This window comes from Marmota flaviventris, chromosome 8 (genome assembly GCF_047511675.1).
Source record: "Marmota flaviventris isolate mMarFla1 chromosome 8, mMarFla1.hap1, whole genome shotgun sequence".
NCBI classification, from domain to species: Eukaryota; Metazoa; Chordata; class Mammalia; order Rodentia; family Sciuridae; genus Marmota; species Marmota flaviventris.
Genome location: NC_092505.1, coordinates 92,964,323 through 92,986,472, shown reverse-complemented (window position 1 = coordinate 92,986,472; position 22,150 = coordinate 92,964,323). Strand labels below are relative to the sequence as shown.

The following is a 22,150-nucleotide window of genomic DNA, read 5'->3' as shown; positions in this document are numbered from 1 at the left end:
ACTATAATATTTTCCAGTTTTAGATACCTCTTATCTTTGAATTTAAACAACAAATTGATCAAAAGAAAATATAAATATCCATCAGTTGATGAATGGATAAAGAATATGCGGTATACATACAAATGGAATACTACTCAGCAACAAAAAATGGATGAATTCTTATTTGTGACAAGGGTGGAACTAGAAATCATTTTATTAAGTGAAATAAGCAAGTCACACAGAAATACAAATACCCTATGATCTCACTCATGTGTAATCCGGAAAAGTGGATGCCATAGGAGTTAAGGGTAGAATATTGATTACTAAAGGCTGGACAGAGTAGAGTGGAGAGAGGGATGGGGGAAGGTTGATCAATAGATATCAAATAACAGATAAAAGAAATATGTTCTGTTGCCTGGAAGAGTGGCTGTAGATAGTGATAATGCACTAGAAGAAAAGACTTTGAATGCTTTACTGAAAATTAGGGATAAACATTGAGGAGATACGTTTTCCCTTATTTGAATATTGCACAATGCATACCTATATTAAAACATCACATTGTACCCCACAAATATGTAAAAAAATGCCTTAGTATCCTTACCATTGTTTAGAAATAAGAAAAAATGGAAAATCATAGACTCCTGGAAAGTTCCAGAAGACTTTATTAGGCAGTGGTTCTGGGAAACAGAATTGGATATTTCATGTGAGCCAAAGTTTCTATCTTGTTAGAGATGACTCTTGCTAGTAGAAGGTAAGGGCAGAGGAAAGCCAACAGGCTTGCCATCTTTTCCCTACGAACATATGAAATATATAGCTAATTGCTCTTAATGAATTGTTGCTATTATTCTCTATTAACATGTTTCCTTTCTTTTACCTTGAGATTGCTGAACAAAGATAATACTTATTCCTTGTGCTTCTTATGAAAAAAATATATGCAGTTATTGAGTGAATTTTGTCTTTTAGTCACTCACTTCTTTCTTAATAATAATGTTAATGCTCCAAAAATGGATGGCAAAAACCGGGTGTTTTTTTTTTTCCTCCAATAAGTAACTTAAATCACTTCAGGTCTTCAAAAGTAGAATTAAAAATTATACAAAGAATAATATGGGTAACTAATTGAGGTAATCAAAGATTTTGGATGCTTAGTTGGGTGTGGTGATGCACACCTGTAATCCCAGCAGCTCGGGAGGTTGAGAGAGGAGGATTGAGAGTTCAAATTCAGCCTTAGCAAAAGTGAGGCACTAAGCAACTCATGAGACCCTGTCTCTAAATAAAACACAAAATAGGACTGCAGATGTGGCTTAGTGGTTCAGTACCCCTGAATTTAATCCACAGTACCCCCCAAAAAAGAAAAAAAAAGACTGTGTATGCTGACAATTTAGCTAATAATTTATATTGGTAAAAATTTTCTTATGGAATAAAAATAGATACATAATAATTCAATTTAATTTTCATATATAATATATCCCTTTTATAATAAAAATTTAACTGAGTGGGGTAGTATCACATTTAACATTTTATTAATTAAAATATAATCACTCTAAATAAAAAGTATTAATTACTTTGAAAATAGAATACTCCTTAAATAAGAGTTCATTGTACTTGATATATTCTATATTAAAATCTGTGGTTAAATAAATTGTTGGGTTGTAGAAAGAGTAGAACAACAACTTTGAGACTGAATTTTATGGTTGGTTACATATTAGTTTAAAAATCATTTTATTTTTACTTTTTTTTTTTTTGGTACCAGCGATAGAACCCAGGGGCATTTTACCACTGAGTCACATTCACAGCCATTTTATTTCTTATTTTTTATTTTGAGACAGGGTCTCACTAAATTGCCTAGGCTTGCTAAATTGCTAAGTCTGGCTTTGAACTTGTGATCTTCACGCCTCAGCCTTCAGAGTGGCTGAGGGTACAAGTGTGTGCCACCATTCCTGACATCTTAACAGTTTTTTTGTAATCTTTCTAAGAAAAAAAAATCCTTAATTTTTCTTAGTGAATTTACTGTATTCAACACAGACAGCTTTTTTGTTTCATTTTATTTTCTCCCTTACATTAGATGGCTTACATGCTTCAGGATCAATATTTTGGATATCAAGTATGATTACATTGGATGGTAACTGTAACTACATAAACGTATAGGGAGAAGAGATTTGGTTCATTCTTCAGAGGGCATGCTTTAGATGGGGGATTACATTTTTGGGGGAAGTATCAGGGATTGAACTCAGTGGCACTCAGCCACTGAGCCACATCCCCAGTCCTGTTTTGTATTTTATTTAGAGACAGGATCTCACTGAGTTGCTTAGCACCTCGCTTTTCCTGCGGCTGGCTTTGAACTTTCATGTCTCCTGCCTCAGACTCCCGAACTGCTGGGATTACAGATGTGCACCACAGATGTTCACCACTGCCGGGTTTAGATGGAGGATTACTTTTTGATTCAAGTTAGATCTCTGGAGATATATTTGTTGACTTCTACAATGTATCAAATCAAATCATGGGCACTGACTTCAGGAATAAGGATGAATTTGCTGTGGTCTTTTTTATGGGATGTTCAAAATTTATTGAACAAACTGGACAAGCCTCTACCCAACTGAAAGAAGTGTGATTGGGTCCATTAATGTGGTTTGAACTACTGCTTTATAGCATAGGATAAATCTTGATATTACAATAAATGAGAAAATAGAATATGGTGTGTCAGATAAGTAGATATTGAAAAGAGTTGTCAACTGCAAATCTGACTGTATAGGTCCTATGCACTGAGTAACAGACAGTACAGATGAGAAGCAGAATATGGTCTAAAATAATGAAAGATGTTCTGCTGGTTTCCCCACATCAACTACAATTTTTATAAGATTTTTTAAAATGATCATAAGTGGACTCTTCATTTTACAACTTCTTTTATACATTTTTTCCAGTTCTGTCAGTTCTTTTTTTTTGCCAAAAAGTTCTGACTTACAAGGTCTGTGAGTCAAGAATTAAAAAACATGAATAGAATTTCAAAATCACATGCATAAAAAACGACACATTTTCTAGACAGCTGTCCATGGAATATGTAATTTGTTCTTTGCAAAGTCCATATTTAAACTTAAGGTTGACACTTTGTCCTTAGTTCACACTGCAGTGCTTCTCACTTGCCTACATAATACTGTGTGTCAAAGGTTGTATTAATCTACAGTTGCCACTGCTGTCACTTGGTTCATATATTTAATGATGACTCATACATGTTTCTCCCTGTGTGATGATAAACACAGGCTTACCTGTACATGCATTGGCATAGTGCGGCCATAAATGGGTTAGAAATGTTACCACTATATCCAAAATGTGGATCTCAAAGAGGACTCAATAGTTCAACAGCTAAAATAATTGCTATGACAAGGGCTAATAGCTGGTAAATTTCACAGAATGTTTCATAAAAACACACAATTCTAAATTGTCCATTTGTACCCTTAGTGCCACAGGCAATGTTGACAAGGGCAATGGCTTGCATTTCGTCAATCCTACCAAATTGCTATTCTTAGTGGCCATTTCATTGATAAGACAAAACTCTAATACATTTATCTCAGTAGAGTATTGTAATTAATTGGAGAAGTTAAGTGTATTTTTCTAAAAGTCAATAGAGATTTGAGCACAAACAAAGTCAAAGTGTCACAGGACAAGAATTGACAGAAGCGAAGCAGATATTTAAGTGTCTGCCTGCATATTTAGATGATTTTTCCCATAGTTAACAGCAACGTAAAAGTTCTGATCATGGGCTGGGGATGTGGCTCAAGCTGTAGCGCGCTCGCCTGGCATGCGTGCTGCCCGGGTTTGATCCTCAGCATCACGTACAAAGATGTTGTGTCCGCCGAGAACTAAAAAATAATAAATATTTTAAAATTCTCTCTCTCTCTCTCTCTCTCTCTCTCTCTCTCTCTCTCTCACTCACTCTCTATTTAAAAAACAAAAGTTCTGATCATATATTTTAAGTGATAAAGATAATATATTTCATGGTTTGTAAAAAGGTGTAAGCAAGAAAGTAAAATTTCAACCCATTTTCCGATACCATATACTATATTCATTCCCTACAGAAAATAATTTATAATAGTTTATTGACTATTTCTCCAAAAATGTCTGTGTATATTTACCATGGTATGCTCAGTTCTTTCTCTATACAAATAAGAGATAAAAATAAAATAAAAATAAACAATATTTTCCATATTGTTCTGAAATTTATCTTTTTCTCTTTGCTGTGATTTATAATATTTAATGTCAAAATACATAAGTCCACCTAATTCATTTTAATAAACACAAAAGATAGAATTGGTTTCCTGCTATGGGCTAACTTTGATAACTATTTTAGTTTGCATTTAGCTTTTATCATATCCATCTTTATTGACTTACTAGATGCCTTGTGATCAAAGACAGTTGTTGATTTTAGAACCTGAGGATAGCTTAGTTCTCTTTGAGAAGTATTAGATCAAGACGTGAGCAATAGGGTTGCCACCAACACTGATATGACTTTGGATGTTAGGAGCTAATAACCTATGTCTCAGTAATTGTTAAGATATGTTTTTTTTTTAAAATAGCACCTCAACCCCTGACTTTGAAAGTGCTCAGAATAATCCAGTGAAACAATATATGTTGTAGTATTTTTTAAAAGATGAAAATATTTTTCTTAAACATGAAACTATATTAAACACTCTTACTGTTGGTAGAGTCATATGCTATTAGCCCAAACCTGTTCAATGTCATATGCCTTAATCATAGAAAAGGAAGTTAAGATAATTTCATTTTATTAGGTTTACTTGATTTGATCTTTATAGAAAGTGGAAATTTGGGTAATAGGCAAGACAGAGTACACACATTTGTCTCTTCTTACTCCTTTAGTTACTTTTATTATACCTGGCCCTGTGGGTCCCACCAAATCACTCTTCTTTTAAGAAAAATTTACTTATTTATTACATAATGCATATTGTGGATTGGAAGTAATAAGACATGTTGGACATGGAACCTAATTTTGTTGTTATGGCAATTTGAAGAACATAGGGTCTGGAAAAGTGAAGTAAGAAGTATGTACAATACCTAATGATATTCCTAACATGTTCATGAACAATCAAATATCAATTCCTGGGAACAACATAGATGAACACATTAATTGGAATTTAGTAAGGGCAGTGGGTAATACAATTATAGTAAAAAACAGAGCAAAACAAAAAAATCGCAGCAAGATACTTTATTTTGCTATAAACCTATAAAAATTTTGTTGAAAGAATGTGTGTGTGTGTGCGTGTGTGTAGTGTGTGTGTGCATGCACACCTATGAGTGCTTGCACACATCCGTGTCCTGAAAACTGATAACTTAATATAGTACTTTGGAGTACGGCATATTTCAAAATAAACTTCAATTCCTCAGTAACAGCTCTTATTTTATAAATATTTGCATTTTATGGACTTTTGCTCCTGGGAGTAAACAATAAAATGACTGCAGATATTTTATCTACTCATTCAATGCCTCAGGCAGCCCCTAGGAGAACAGGAAAGGGAACAGGTGTGTCCATACAGCTTTTATTGTGTGCTCAAAGCTTGCTTTTGCCTCTGTTCTTTGCACTGTTCTTGCCATTTGTGAATTAAAATTGGGATGGTAATTTTTTCAAACCATGGATTTATATCTTATTACCATGTTTCACTTTGGTTTAAGTGTGTAAAGCTAATTAAATTTTTTAATGAAATATGAAATCACTATATAACTATATAAAAAAAGAATGAATATTTTTGTATATTAATGCAAAAAGATCTCCCAGATATTATTGAGTTTAAAACAGCAAAATTTTGCAAAGCAGTGAATGTTGAATGCTATTTTTGTATATAAAAAGGAAAGGAATAAGAATGCATATACATATATAAACATTGTTCAAGTCAATAAAAGTGATTTCCTCCTTTGACAAAGAGAACAAGAAACAATACACAAAATTTAAAAAGTAAGCTATAACTTTGGGGATGAAAGATAGGAACAGGGAGCTAAATATGAATGAGGTAGAGACATGATTTTTTTGTTGTACCTTGATATTTGTTATTTATATTTTTCTTTTCTTCTTTATATTTTCCCCCAGTACCAAGGAACTGAACCATATCCATATTCCCAGCTGTTTGTTTGTTTATTTTTCTATATTTTAAGACAGTCTTGCTAAGTTGCTTAGGGCCTTGCTAAGTTGCTGTGGCTTTCTTTGAACTTGTGATCTTCCTGCCTCAGTCTCCCTACTTTCTGGGATTTCAGGCATGTACCATCATGCCCTGCTAGACTTTTCAATTTCATGAATGAATTTCATATTCAAAAGACATCATTAAATGAAAGAACATTTTTAAATCCACAGTGGGAGAAACACATTCTTTGGAAACAATACACCCTGTAATCATGAGGGGCCTGATAGTTTTGTATTATATTTGCTACTGTTGCCTATAACTTAAGAAACTTAGAACACATCACTGAGACTCTCAGTCTCTCTGACTTCAGTGTTTCAAATGAGAAGGAGCAGGTTATTTTGTGTTGTATGATTCTGAGCTTTTTCCCTCCTCCTCCTCCTCCTCCTCCTCCTCCTCCTCCTCTCCCTCCACCTCCTTTTCTTCCATCTTCTTCTTTGATATGAGGAGTCTCTTTTCTCCTTGATTTCTTTTTTTTAAATTTTTTATTCTAAATAGACATGCATGACAGTAGAATACATTTTGACAGATCATAGATAAATGGAGCATAACTTATCAGTCTTCTGGTTATACATGATGTAGAGTTACACCGGTCATGTAATCATATATGTACATAGGGTAATAATGTCCTAATCATTCTACTATCCTTTCTACTCCCATCCCCTTCCTCTCCCTTTGCTCCCCTCTGTCTAATCCAAAGAATCCCTATTCTTCCCTAGCTACTACCCCCCAATGTGAATTATTATCTGCATATCAGAGAAAACATTAGGCCTTTGGTTCTTTGGGATGGGCTTATTTCACTTAGTGTAAGTGAAATAAACTCCATCCCAGCTCCATCCATTTAACTGGCAAATGCCATAATTTCTTCTTTAAGGCTAAGGAATATTCCATTGTGTATATATCCCACATTTTCTTTATCCATTCATCTGTTGGTTCCATAGCTTAGCTATTGTGAATTGAGCAGCTATAAACATTGGTGTGGTTGCGTTACTATAGTATGCTGATTTTAAGTCGTGTGAGCATAAACTGAGGAGTAGGATAATTGGGTCAAAAGGTGGTTCCATTCCAAGTTATCTAAGAAATCTTTATACTGCTTTCCAAAGTGGTTGTACCAATTTGCAGTCCCCGCAACAATGTATAAGTATACCTTTTTCCCCACATCCTCACCAACATTTATGGTTGCTTGTATTCTTGATAATTGCCATTATGACTGGAGTGAGATGAAATCTCAGTGTAGTTTTGATTTGCGTTTCTCTAATTTCTAGAGATGTTGAACATTTTTTTCATCACTATAATGCCCAGGTTGGTCACACAGTCATGCCATGTTCTGGCATCAATCTTCTGAGGATCTGGATTCTGAGCTATTTTTAATTGATCTAAGATTATGCATAATTTAGAATAACTGGATTAGTTCCATAGGCAATTGGATGCATGAAAACATATGTTCTAATGTATTTTTCATCCAAAATATGCAATTTCTTTGAGAAGTCCACATAATAGTGTTTTTCTAGTTGTAGCGTTTAAAGGTACAAGCATTTTATAAAACAGTCTCTCTTTAAAAATGCTTGAGTACATAACAGGGTTGTTTCTTAAAGTGATTTAGCTTTTCAACAAAATTGTAGCCCAGAAAATATGCACTGATAAGAGTAATAGAATGTACAGAGTACTAAGTGCTAGGTAATGTACTAGAAACTTTACATCTATAGTTTTCACAAAAATACTATAATAAGGTGCTTTTATCCCCATTCATATTCAGAAAAATAAGGCTTAGAGATTTTTAGAACCTGGAATAGACAATCTAAGTATAAAACTTGAGTATCAAGCAAGGTAAGAAGGATGAATATTAAGATACAGCAGCTGTATCTGTCTGTAAGCACTAAGGATCTAGGTAATTTCCTTGAGTGGTTTTACTTACAGACTGGATCAGAGAGAAGGTATATATTATGGGAACTTCTCCTGTCAGCCTCTTCTCCCACAGCATGCTTCCACCAGAGACATCCAGGGAAGCAGGCACACTGAGATACTCATCCTGTGATGCTCCTATAAACTGGCAAAAAGAGACACACAGACCACACCCAGAAGCGGGACAGAGAGAAAACTCAAAAATAAACCCCAAGGCATCTGGTGTGGCGACTCTAATCCAATGAAATGATCAGGGAGAGAGAAATTTTACAAAATACTATAGGGAGAATGAGACACAGACCATTAAAGACATTCATAAATGAAAAGGAAAAATTTATAAAAGAGTGATACATAACTATATGCAACAGATTGGGGGTGGGGGTCATCGTACCTTTCATCAGAAAGGGACAAGAAACAGAACAGGGCACACAAATAAACAGCTGCTAGATATAATTGGGTAGAGAGGCTCACACATTCAGAGACATTTACACACAAAACAAAGTGAGTTGCTTGTACCTCTGCAAAGGAAGAGTGAAATCTATGCTTAACTGGACAGAAAACTCACAGGAGCTCACACAAAAGAGAATACATACACAGTGGCAGATAGACATCCCCACACACAAAGAGAGACATAGATGCTCATAGCTCAAAGACAAGAAGAGTAAGATGCTAGTTCTTGCTATAATAATAGTTCAAAAGCTGCCATGTTTCCCTGGCTTCAGCACTAGGCAGGGAGCTGGAATTCCTTGTTTCCCAAGCCACAGAGGATGCCACTAACTTGGATCATGGTGCTGCAATCTAACTGTATTGTTCTACTTTTTTTTTTAATTTCATCATGTTCTGGGGTGCAAATTTCTCTCACTCTGACATTTATTCCTCTTGGACATTTTTGACAATTTTCACATCTTCTTCAGATTTCTTAATTTTACTAAAATTAAATTCTGAATTTCTTCTGGTTGGGTTCATTGGTTTACCTAAAAATTATTTTTCCTTTTTTCAGCCTGTCTCATGAAAGTCTGATATATCATTATATAAGATAGTAAGGTGGATATTCTTGATAACAGGTGGAACTTGAAGAACCTAGAATAGTTTCAGTATTAAATACATTTTAGACTAGGATAATTTGAGATATTTTGAGAGAGAATGTATTTTTGGCTGGACTTCTAATTTGAAAGCAAAGGGATAGAGTTATTTACATTTAAATGGTATATATATATATATATATATATATATATATATATATATATATTTTTTTTTTTAATATCATGTGTGTGTATATACAAATGGCTTTGCACACATGATATATATATATATATATATATATATATATATATGTGTGTGTGTGTGTGTGTGTGTGTGTGTGTGTGTATATGTCTGTCTATCTAGTTATCATCTGTATAAAGTATTCACATAAAACAAAGTTTTACTTGGGAGAAGGCCATGCTGTTTTTTCTAGGCATTATATCAAGGAAAGGACAACATTGTGTTGAACTTGCAGTCACACAAACACTTCTGTTGTATGTCCTAGCTAAGCAAGTATACAATGTGAACAATTTCATATACTCATGTGCAGCTCTTCATTTTTCTCTCCAATAAGAATTAAAATTAGGAAAGGATCAGGATCCTAAACACAGGAGAAGAGTCTGGATTCCAAGTTCTTCTTAAAATATGGTTCATAGACCTCATTCATTGTTTAATTGCTGAATTCAAGGATGTGCCCTGACCAGTCTCAGGGGGAAAGGAACTTAGGGATTGCCATTTTTAATAATTTCCAAGATTTGGGGAGGCACATTTGTGTTGGAAAAGCACTGTCTGGACAGTGTTGGAAAAGCCCTGTCTGGAAGCACAGAATGTTATTGATTTTTGTACAGGGATTCATTTTGAAAAGCATGTTGAAATACAGAGGAAGGGTAGTTGAGAAATGTATTCCAGCTGTGAATTTTGTACTTTGAAATTGTCCTGAATATCTTTTCAGTTTTCGTTCTTCTTCTTTTGTGGATGTCTAGAAAATACTGTAGATGTAACCCAGAGTCTCAAACATGCTAGGCCAGCACTACTGTCTAGGCTCACTACTGAGTTACATTTAGCCGCCGCCGCTGCCTCCTCCTCCTCCTCCTCCTCCTTCTTCTTTTTAAAATATCTTTGTTTATTTATTTTTATGTGGTGCTGCAGATCAAACCCAGTGCATCACATGTGCAAGGCAGGCGCTCTATCAATGAGCTACAGCCCCAACTCATCAGCTCACTTCTTTAAAAAAATACATATATATTCTTAATACTGAACCAATTTTCTTTCTGAGATTCTATTCTCTTATGAATTTTCTTACTGCCCTGCTGCTTGTCAAAGAAGGCCCAGGATTATTAAGCTGTCTATAGAAAAATTTCTACTTCATTTCAACAAAATAATGTGGAAGATCTTTCATTCTCAGTGAAAAATTATCTTAGGCTGAATGATAAAGTGAACCCAGGTATTATATGTGTAGATGCCTATGACACATATGCAAACATGCATCTGTAGGTAAATAGTATTCATAATTATAAATCAAACACTTTTATTATGTAATATTGTATGAACAAATTCTAGCTAGTTATATGCAAAAAACATTAGATATTATTTCTTAATATGATTCAGAAAAGGTGAGTTTTACTACTAGACACTCATATTCAGAAGGAATATGCATAGGGATGGTAACTTTGGAAACTGATAACTTTTCCTTCAAAAAGGGATTTATTCATCCAAATAACTCACCACAGGGTGCTCAACATTGTAAGTTCTCTTAGTGTATTTAAAATTAACAAACATTGATTCATATGCAAATTTCTGAAACACATCTCTTGCCTAAAGTCTATTGCATATTTTTATTGCTTTTAAATTTTAATACATCTGTGTCTTGTGGTCTATATTAAAATTAAAAATCTGTGATATTCAGGACATGACTGTTTTATCTAAATGTGAAATTTGTCCCAAAATCAAATGTGATTTTCATATTTTTAAAATATGTTTTCATTTTTGAAATATAGGAGAGTAAATGAAAAAGCATTTATATTGGTAGAGATATTTTTCTTCAAAGGCAATCTTAGCTGCCTGTAGCTAAATATTCGTATTAAATATGTTATCTTTGATAAATATTATTATTCTGGTCTCTCTTATAAAAAGTAACTTGATTTGAGACATTTTAATAGCTTAAAGGGAAGAATGGAAATGTAAGGCAAGAGAAATCAATAAAGCATGGGGCTTCTTATCCCATATTGATTCTTGTAATCCAGCAACCATTAAATACTTGAGAGATAAGCCTCTTTTAAGATGGCACGTTTATATTTTGAAGATCAAATACCTTAATTTTGCTCATGGGTTTCCCAAGCACAATTCATACACAGGACAGAAGGTAAGCTTTTAGTGGCCGTGTTTCCTACTGGCGTGTTTTTAAGCTGAACAAAGCAAAGGTGCATTGTGGGTGGGACTATACTCAGGTGGCTGTTTCTTGCAGGGCTGATGAACATAAATACATTTTGTACATTATCTCACATTATAAAAATCTGACTGATTAATATCAAAGTTAATTAGTGATAGGATTGCTAAAATATTTTAATATTCAAATAATTTGTAAGCATGATTTCTTCCAAAATATAATTTTTTTTCTGCAAAATTATTTTGCATCTTAACCGGGTAAAATATTAGAAATCGTAGTTTATCCCAAACCTCTCAACTCTCTCTCTAATAAATATTGTCCCAATGAAAATAATGTATTCCTATGACTTCTTGCTTTTACATTTTCTGGTTTTTAATATTATACTCAGATATGATATTTTGTGGAAAAAAAAAGAATTCTAAATTTATAACAACTAGATATTAAATAGTAAACTGACCAGCCAAGTTTTTACTAAATGCAGTTGGAAACTTCACTGTTTTGAAGACACCATGAAATATTTATTTTATCTCCTGCAATTGTTTTAATGTTAACAAATCTGTTTTTTAGTTTCCCCTTGCCATAGTATAATAATAATTCCAAGTATTTGTGTTTTTAATATGTATACCAAATTCTGTTCAAATAGTTGCACAAACACCAATGCCTTTTATCTTATAAACAAATTGGAAGAAGTTATTTCTAGTCCAACTTTACTGATGGATAAATTGAGAGCCAGGGTTAGGTAACTTGTCAAAAGTCTAACAGCAAGTAGACTGGCATAGCCAGGATGCAAAAATCCAGATTTCTGATTCCAAAACCTGTGTTATTAACAGGCAGATAAAGAAGCAGGACTGTTTTAATTGTGTGTGTATGTATGTGTGTGTGTGTGTGTATTTGTGCAGATAAATCATTCCAGAACGATACAGAGCTAAATGTACATTCCAACTCCCCCATTTTATTATATTGGAGATATTAGACAAATTTGTCATCTTTCTAAGCACTTGATTCTTTCTGGGCTCCTCCAATTTGGAATAACCATAAAAGTTTGATGAGATTATCCAATTTGTGTAGTTAGCATTGAATCATATTCATTAATTTCTCTTCCCTAATCATAAGATGGAGATGTTACCACCTGCCTCCTGAGAAAGCCAATACTTTGCTTGACTATTCATGTTGTACCAAGATGCTTCTAAACAATTTTGTATATTGTCTAATGTATTTCTTCTGATTTAGTAGGAAGGTATCATTATTAATATCTTGATTTTTAAAAAAATTGGAGACATAGAAAAATTAAGATCACAGAGGAGGATTTGAAACCAGAAGATATTAGAATTTATAGTTTTAATCTCTATGCTATATTTCTTGGCTTAGCCTGATGATTAAAAGTATATGGAAATTTATCATGTGGTAGATCTATAAAATTAATTCATTACTCATTTACATAGGTTTTTTTTCTGCAAGATTGCTATTGTCAAAAAAAAAAAAAATGGAATTGCCAGGTACAGCAGCATATACCTGTAATCCTAGAGGCTAGGGAGGCTGAGGCAGAAGGATTGAGAGTTCAAAGCCAGCCTCAGCAATGGCGGGGCACTAAACAACTCAGTGAAATCCTGTCTCTAAATAAAATACAGAATAAGTCTGGGGATTTGGCTCAATGATTGAGTGTCCCTGAGTTGAATCTCCAGTACAATACTCCCCCCAAAAAAATGGAACCATGTGTGCGTAATAGGAAAAATGTTCCTGAGTGAAAAAGTACCTTAATAGAATCTCTTTTGAAGTCATCAGTAGAAAGTATTGTTGATGTTAAAATTAACTACTGCTGCATGACTTATAGGATGCTTTGTGCTCAGGAGAATTCATGAAGCTTGCATACTATTTCCTTTCATGAATACTTTGTAGAAGATAAATTTCAATACTTTTCAAGGTGAATTCTTTTTTTTTTTGCCAGTACATTTTAGTGATAGATAATTTGAAAAGAATACTGAGGTATTCAACTCAAACTAAATACTTCTGTGAACTGAACAATGGAGGACTGAATCAAATATACAAAATCAGTAGGAAGTTTATTTACTTATATAATAAATGTTTGTGTGTATTAAGGAATTCACAATTTAGTGATAGATATCATTACTGTCATTGTATTCTATAGATCAGGCAGATATTAGGTGTTTGACATTCAAGATCTTGCATCCTTATGAGAATTTTGTTATGTGGGAATAATCCTACTTTACATTAAAAAAAAAACCTATGAAAAATATGGTAAGAAAACCACCAAAGCTAGTAGCTAGAAGGTGTCTGAATGGGGACAATGTGATTCTAAATTTCTTTTTTTTCAACACATATTATCCTGATAGATGTATGAGTGAATGTGATTGTTTGTGTGTTATAGTTTTTGTTTGAAACAATGGACAGAAGAGAGATAAAGGATAAAACAAAAATTTAACTGAACTTTTTTATGTCGATAGGATTAAATAATATAGTTATGTCTTTAGGAGGGACAGCACTATCCTTTGATACTCTGTGAAATTAAAAATCATGTCCAAGTTTACACAACCAGTATGTCAAAGACCCCAATATCCACAACTATGTATATCTGAGTATAAACCCATGACAACTCGGGCAAAATATTAAGTAGTATTAATATGTATTTTAGGAAACATATTCTAGAGCCTTAGATTTAGGTTTGGGCATTTCTTTCGGAATAAATTTATGTTTATAGTAAAAACAAATTCTCTAGTTAGAAAGAACACCAGTCTTTGTCAATATGACTGGGTGCTGGGAACCACCTGCTATGCCCAATATTAACTCTTTACTTCATTTTTTCTTTAGTACCAGGGATTGAATTTGGGATGTCTCAACCACTGAGCCACAGTGGTTGTATTTTATTTAAAGACAGAGTCTCACTGAGTTTAGTTGCTTAGGAACTCTGGACATTCTGGGCAGTAATTATTTATAACCTGATAAACTGTCCAGAGCACTTTACTATTTAATTGGCCCATGTAGCTCTGTATTAGCCCTAGCTATTCTTGTTCTTCTTTTAAATCAGGTAATGTATTTTATTTTTTCAAGTTTTATTCCAAACACCATTCAGTTTAATAATATGCACTACTAAGAAATTATCGCTCCTAACTGGTGTTAGTTACTTTCTTTGAATCCCAGGATCTTTGTCCTTCCAAATTCATCTTCTAATTTTTGTTTTGTTTTGTTTTTCCCTTTTAAAAGTGCTGCAACAGATAGTTCTTTTTACTTAAAATTTAACCTTAATCACATCTAAATAAAATGTTGCTTAGAGGAGTACTAAAGACTTTATAGTTCTAATGCAATTATGTAGAGTGTTGTTTTATGTTTTGTTTAGGGCCACATTACATCAGATATCCTTATACCCGATTCTTCCTTTTCTTTTTCTTTTACTGCTATGTGCCTTATTGTAGAAAAGCCGAAATCTAGCTAGGTCTGCTTTTAACTAGCTTGTGAGTCTCGGGCAAAATCAGTTCAACATTCCACTTCTGTTTCCTCACCAGTGAAATGTGGCAGGACTCAATAGTCAATCTGTAGGTGACACTAATATCCTATGAATTTGGTCATATCATCAATGGATTCACAAAAGTTTCTCTAGTAGGTTGTCTATGCTTAACATTTATTGTATCCGGTGAGAGCGTGGCAGAAAGAGAGAAAACAAAATTGTATAGCCAACAGAATTTTCACCTGCGTTATAAGAGAGAATCATTCCATGGTGAAATACTCAGAACACAAAGAGTGAAACTGCTTCATTGTGGATGGAGATGTTTGGTGGCAGAAACCAGATGTTTAGAGACCAGAAACCCTCAGGATGTCATCTCAGGGGACACAGTCTCACCATGTAAGATTGCCCAAGGAAGGGCAGCTGTGTGGTCAGGCTGAGACATTTACTCTAGAACAACAGGAATAAAGAGACAGTAAAAAATTTTAAAGAGTAGTGAATCAACAAAAGTCATGTTTAAGGAATACCAGTCCTCACTGCATTTAAAAATATTTTTTAATTTTTTTTTATTCTAACTTGTTATATATGACAGCAGAATGCATTACAATTCATGTTACACATATCGAGCACAATTTTTCATATCTCTGTATACAAAATATATTCATACCATTCATGTCTTCATACATGTACTTAAAGTAGTGATGTCCATCTCATTAAAAATATTTTAAATGATTTGTTTCCATTTGGGATATAAAATATCTGAGCTTCGTTCATGGTTTTCCAAAACGTCAAATCCAGTGTTAAACCATATTTAGTATTCATCTGTCTCCTTAGAGCTATTTTGAAACTCACAAGATTCATCATGCCTAAGCAAGACTTCATACTTGCAAGTTCCTATTCCTTTAAAATGCTTGCCATTTTAATTTTAGTCTTAGAAGGAATTGAATGTGTGTACATTTTAGCTGATGTTAATGTATAATGATTAATAATTTTCTCTTGAGGTCTGCCGCTGTGGTTAAGTGCAACTTCTAAAGACTGTGATATACAAAATGGGGATTAGGAGACAGGTGAGAGTCTGAGCAATGGTGAGAGCAATCAAGGGGCTACTAAACTCATTCTGGTATGTGGTGATGGTGAATCCAGATGAGGCTAACAGCAGACAATATTGAGAGAGTGACAGGAATGGGACTTCTCTTAGAAATTGGATGTAATCCAGCAGAAACCAGAGGGAGAAAGAAGGAAGAGTTAAAGATTATTTCTATATTTTGGGTTTGGAGACAGAGGGAAGGGTTCCAAAAAGACCCTATGTCAGGAGGTAAAACTGGCTTTGAAGGTGGAGATGACAAACTGTCCTGAGTATTGAGAATCTGGAGACACAGATCTAAATAGAAATAGCTGTGGAACAGTTTATTATTATATGACTGTGAGAATCCTGAGGATAAATTAATTCTCAAGCAAGTGAATTTAAACACATGTTTAACAGAAACTTTTAAACTGCAAAATTTCAGAAGTGCTCAAGTCTTGGGTTTTGCTTTTCAGTAATATTTTATTTGCAAACAGAAGTGGAATAAGACTCCTCCTAGGTTCCTTTCCCATCATCTGATTTCATTCCAATAAACCTGTTCTTATCTGATGAGAACATAATGTAAGCCTCTGTATAAAATATTTCCTGCCATAATTCTCAGAGTGACTTTGCCTCTTTCTGACTTTTCTGCTTAAGATTCAGCTAGGTCAGAGTTTACCAGTATGTGCTTAAACTCTGCAAATGGCTTCCCATTGCTTTCAGGATTAAGACAAAAATCTTCAGGCTGGAGGCACTGTCTTCTACAACCGATGCCTGTCTAGCTGTCCATCCTCATCTCCCAGTACTCTGTTCTAGCCCCTTATGCCAGCTACTCTTAACCTTCAGGCTTCTTATCATTTTAGGGCCTTTCCACATTCTAATTTTTCTGGCTGAAATCTTTTCCCACACTACCTATCCCAGCCTCTTGAACTGATGGACTCCTTCAGCCACAGGTTGCATTGCACCTACTGGCTAAGACCTGCTAGGCCTACCCGGGGTCACCTTGTATGACTTCTCACTGCACCAAGACTTTTCTTTCTTGACATTTTCACATTTGTAATTACATGCTTCTGTGTGTGATTATTTGTTTAATGTTTCTCCAGCAAGATCTAATTTTTGCGAGGGCAGCTGTCTTGTCTGTTGGCTTGCCACAAATTCTGAGCACCTAGCATCATGTATACTCGTTGAAAGGATGGATGACTGAAAACTGAAACCATGTGAAGGAGGACAGACTGTCAATGCCCTTCCAATCCCCTCCTCAATAAGATAGCTCTGGACATCTTATGACACCTCTGTCCTTACCATATGCCTGATCTAAGTGCATCTCTGGATAATACAGTATAGGTCAGCATTCCTTCAGATGAGAAGGGAACATTATACCGATATTCTTCATGTGGTAGAAATACTGCATCTTCATTAAAAAAATCAAACAAATATAGTGTTAAAAAATAATGAGTTTATGTAAATCTGTTGATGCTTAGATTAGGGGTTAACCTATTTTATTTGCTTTTTATCTACTTGAATTTTTTTCCCTTCCAGATCCTATCACTTTTATTTTAGACAGGATGGCTTTTGACTTCAAAGTGTTGTAATCAAGGTAATTTTATGAAGAAAAATGTGTTTCTCTTATAAATATAAATGAGCTCTTCTCCATAACCTAGACAAGAGAAAATTTCTTTCTCCCTTTCCTGACTTTGAACAACAGATTTCCCTTCTCCCCAAAGTCGGAGTGTAAGGTAGGCTCTGCCTCTGAAGAACTGTCTTAAGGGAATGGATGTCTGATGTTCATGTAGGTGTTTCCTTTCAATACAAAGATAAACATGGAGCACACCTGCTGCTTTCAGACCCTTGAGAGTGGTCCCTTCCAAAGCATGTATACACATGAGCCCTCAGTCTTAACAGGAAGCTCACCCAAACGATGCCTGGATACTCTGCAAGCAGGGTACCACCACTGATAGGAATTCTATTGAAAAGATCAACTATTCCAAAGTTTACTTCCAGTGTCTCATCACAATGGTTTGCATTATATTTTTATTTTAGTGTAATTCAAATTTATGATATTGCTCAAAGAATTATCTTTCTTTAAATGAGGTTTTCCAGAAAGAACATTATTACAATTTCTTTACATCTGAGCATAGAGTTAATTGCTTAAGAAATGTAATAACTTTTTATTAAACAAATACAGAAACACCAAATTGGTAATATTCTAAATTAGTCACTTTCATTCCTTTTTTTAAGAGGTGTGTATTCATTCTAGTTTTATAAAATCAACTAAATTTCAATGGGTAAAACTCAATAGGTTTGTAATAATACCAACCATTATGATATATAAATTTATAAAGTCATTAAATTTTAATGTTTGTCATTTGGGAAGAAAATTGTTATTACTTTAAATGCATTGAATTCTGACTTTGTTCTTCATATGGAACAAGCATAGATTTTTATCCTTGATACAAACTTGGTAAACTAACTTTTGTCTCAGGGGAATACATCCCTCAAAATATGTAGCCTGTCTTCAATTGCTCCAGAACAACCTTGGCAATATCTTTAAATCCCCTCATTCTGTGGAAATGGCCTGAGGAATTCTTTATTGTCAGTTTACCTTAAAGGCTTGGAGGTCGAGAGGGTGGAGCAAGAGGAGAACAAGGTCATTAGCTAGGGCTTCCCATATATCATGCTGGGACCTTCTGGAACCTGGAGCTCTAAATAATCCTAAAAATATCAGAGGTTTTTTTCCCTTGATAGAAGCACATTTCTCATGGCCAGCTTTCTAAGTCAAGAGCTAATAATACCCTCAACCTACTTGCCTTTTGCAGATACATGGGACACAAAGTAGGGATAATTTCTGCTGAATTGAACCCATAATGAAGGAATTTATAATCAGTTCTAATGTATTTAAGACCTAAAGTATATTAGCCCTTCATCAAAGAGAATGATGAAAAGCAGCATTAATATGGGTGGATAGTAATTATTTCAGAGCTTATAATTATTCTCCAGTTAACTAGAGAGAAATGCTGATATTTTTATTCCTCTTTTAAAAAAAAATAAAAGGCACCGTGGTCAGATTCTGAAACCTAAGAATGGATCACACACTCTTGGTAAAGGCCAATACTTTGAATTATGGCTTATGTTAATGACAAAGAAACTATCTTGGAATGAAAGGAGTTTGAAGTTCATGGTCAGGAGTTCCCTTTACCTTGCTTAGTCCTGTTGTTTTACCACTGAATCTATTTATTGCCTATAGGAGATATAAAATATAGTAATTACTCTCACTCCCTTTCAAAATGACTTGAGGTCTACTTTCCTATTAACTCTAATGAGAGTTATGTGTGTGTTCCTCAGGGAGGAGAGGACCCAATCGGGTTTCAAGGTAAAATAAATCACTTCTACACTCGGGGTTTAGTGGTCTCATTTGTTTTATATTTTGATGCTTGAAGATAGCCATTTCAAACTGCTGGTATTGAAAATGCACTATTTGTTGTTTAAAAGAAACCTAAGCTGTGGTTGGAATGTTGTTAATGACTGCTATACCTGTTCAAAGGATAAATGTTTTGCCCTTGGGAAAATCATGTTGCTTAACTTACAGGGACATGTGATCCCTAAAATGTCATTATCTAATTTTTGAAAGAAAATTCATGCCAACTGATTTTTATGATATTTTCTTTGTATTTAAATTACTACAAAAATGTTTTAACATCATTAAGTACTTTAACACTTTAGAATAAATGGAAAATGAGCTATAGTTGCTGATGTACCAAGGGAGCAAAGCTAAGGTGATGGGCTGTTCTGTTTGCAGCATGGCAATAGGGAGTTTGGAGATCAGGTATGATCTGTCACTGTAATTCACAAGCACAAATTAACTCCATTCAGGCGAACTCACATGAACCAAGATTGAGTTTCTCAATTCATAACCCTAAACCCTCTTAGATATTTATTCTGAGTGCCTTTGGGCATGAAGATAAAGGAAATCTGTTTTCTTTCTTTTTATAATCACTTTTGCCAAAATCTGTTATCAATCCTCTTCTTCCCAGGGAACCTGAAAAAATCAGATGTGTAAAAAAAAAAACTCTTGAGGTTAAGAAAATCCAGCGAATCACTAAAATACTGCTGGAATGCATACTATGGTAACAATACCATTTCATTCTAAAGGTTTACTTAGCATCAATATATGAAATTATTTAGTTGGGCGAATTCAACTTAATTCTCCTCTAGGTTAATGATGCTTCCATATGTTTATTATGTTGAATCTATATTTGTGTCTGTTTTTTTCCCCCACATCAGTTAAGAGGCACCATTTCCTGAGTAGGGATGGGTATAAAAACTAAAAATAGCAAAAAGCTAGGTCAATCAACTATTTCATCCATAAAAAAATTCTTTGTCAACACCATTCCTTTCCCATGACTTCTTAACTTAAACCCACCCAGAGCCAAAGAGCAACTGAGAATTATGTTCTCATGCAAAGTGGAAGATTATGTTTAACAGAAATTCTCTTATTTCTCACATAGGCCTAAGAGCTGACAATTCTGTAAGCATGTAAAGTATGTAAAACCACTGGCTTGGTGGCTGTAGAACCTACATGATTTCTACTGGAAACCATGTAAATTGCTTTGGATAGCCTAGGTGGGGAAGAAATATACTTCCACCTGAAAAATGAAGAGTTATTTAATTGTGATTGGTTTTGTCCCTAAATATTAGTGAACTGATGATTCAGAAAAAAAAATTGGGGGAGGGGGGTCAGATTTCTAGTTTCTTAAAGAGCCAAGAACTAAGCAGTTAAACAGTTTAACTGAAATTAGAATATAGATGATGGTTTTGGCTACAATAAATATCACTGTGCTAAATTTCTATTACTTATCAAAACAAACAAACAGCAGCAATAACAACAGCAACAACAAAAGAACATAATTATCCAGTAGCCTAGGAAATAGGTAGTTGCAGAAAAGTTAAAAGCTTATAATATAATCGAATACAATTATCTATCATTAATATTTTCAAGTGTTTTAAAATTTGAAATATTTTAAATATAGTATTCTGATTCAGCAATTTTTAAATTTAAATGTAAAATTTATACTTTTAGCAGTTGTAGCATTGTTGTTACATGAACATAAGTGTGCTTTTTATATTTAAGTGGAGTCATATTAAAGAAATGCAGCTATCTATGAGCTTGCAAATGAATGCCAATTAACATAAACTATTATTTTCATCTAGGTTTTCTCAATGGAATGATTGCTTGAAGGTGTGATTATAAAAGTATATTGCTTAATTTTTTGTGTACAGTTCCCATGTCTCTATTTGCAATGATGAAACCATGATATTACAATTGACTGTACCATGGTCCCTTCAATTATATCATCAATTTCTGTTTTTCCAATCTTTTGATCTTTGCTAGTCACTGATATTTTTCAAGGCTGTCTCTGAGCTGATGAAACATAATTATATCTCTTTTTCCCCCCTTGTTTCTTGGATGGTGTTTTTATTCTTTAAGAGTTGTTATAGAAGGTTTAGTTTTGAATTACAAATATAATGCAAAGTAATCTCTAAAAAAGACTTAGAAGTCTTTCTCAAAATGTTTAACAGTCCTTCCCTCAGAAGTGTGCTTAGATTTAAAGCCTGCTTCTTTACTATTTATGTTATTGAAATCATGACTTTCAGTCCTTTTCTCCTCCTTTTTCTATGACTTATTTTATGCATGACAAAATTTTCTTGCTTATTGCTATGTGGTTGGCTGTCTTTTAACTTGAGTGTCCTGTGTTCATAGTGATTGCTTTTGCATGAGAATTATGAAATGTCATACAGATTAAATGGTTGTGGAAATAAAAAAGAGAATGTGGGGCTTCACTTGCTTTTTTGTGTGCTGAGTATGTCAATTATGTGACACTTAAAATTACTTTCATCTGGCCTTTGACTTCCCCTTTGGTGTGTTCTTTTATTCTAGCAAATTAGCATTGTTAAGTATAATAAAACATTTATTAAACATTCACAGTGTTTTAATATAATTATTCTTCTAAAACATGATCCTATTATAAATAACCATTCTGGGCATGAAATTGCAAGAGGGCATAATTCCATTATATGACTAAAGTGATTATGAAATATAAGCCCTGACTTTGTAACTACCTTAATAGCTAAACACCAGCTCCTATCAATGGGACCTTTTGTGA

General features: G+C 34.0%; 1 protein-coding gene across 6 annotated transcripts in view; it reads left to right on the top strand.

Moving 5' to 3' along the window:
• Nlgn1 (neuroligin 1) overlaps positions 1-22,150 on the top strand; it is a 668,458-nt gene that overhangs the window by 174,162 nt on the left and 472,146 nt on the right. The gene's annotated exons all lie outside the window — the stretch shown is intronic.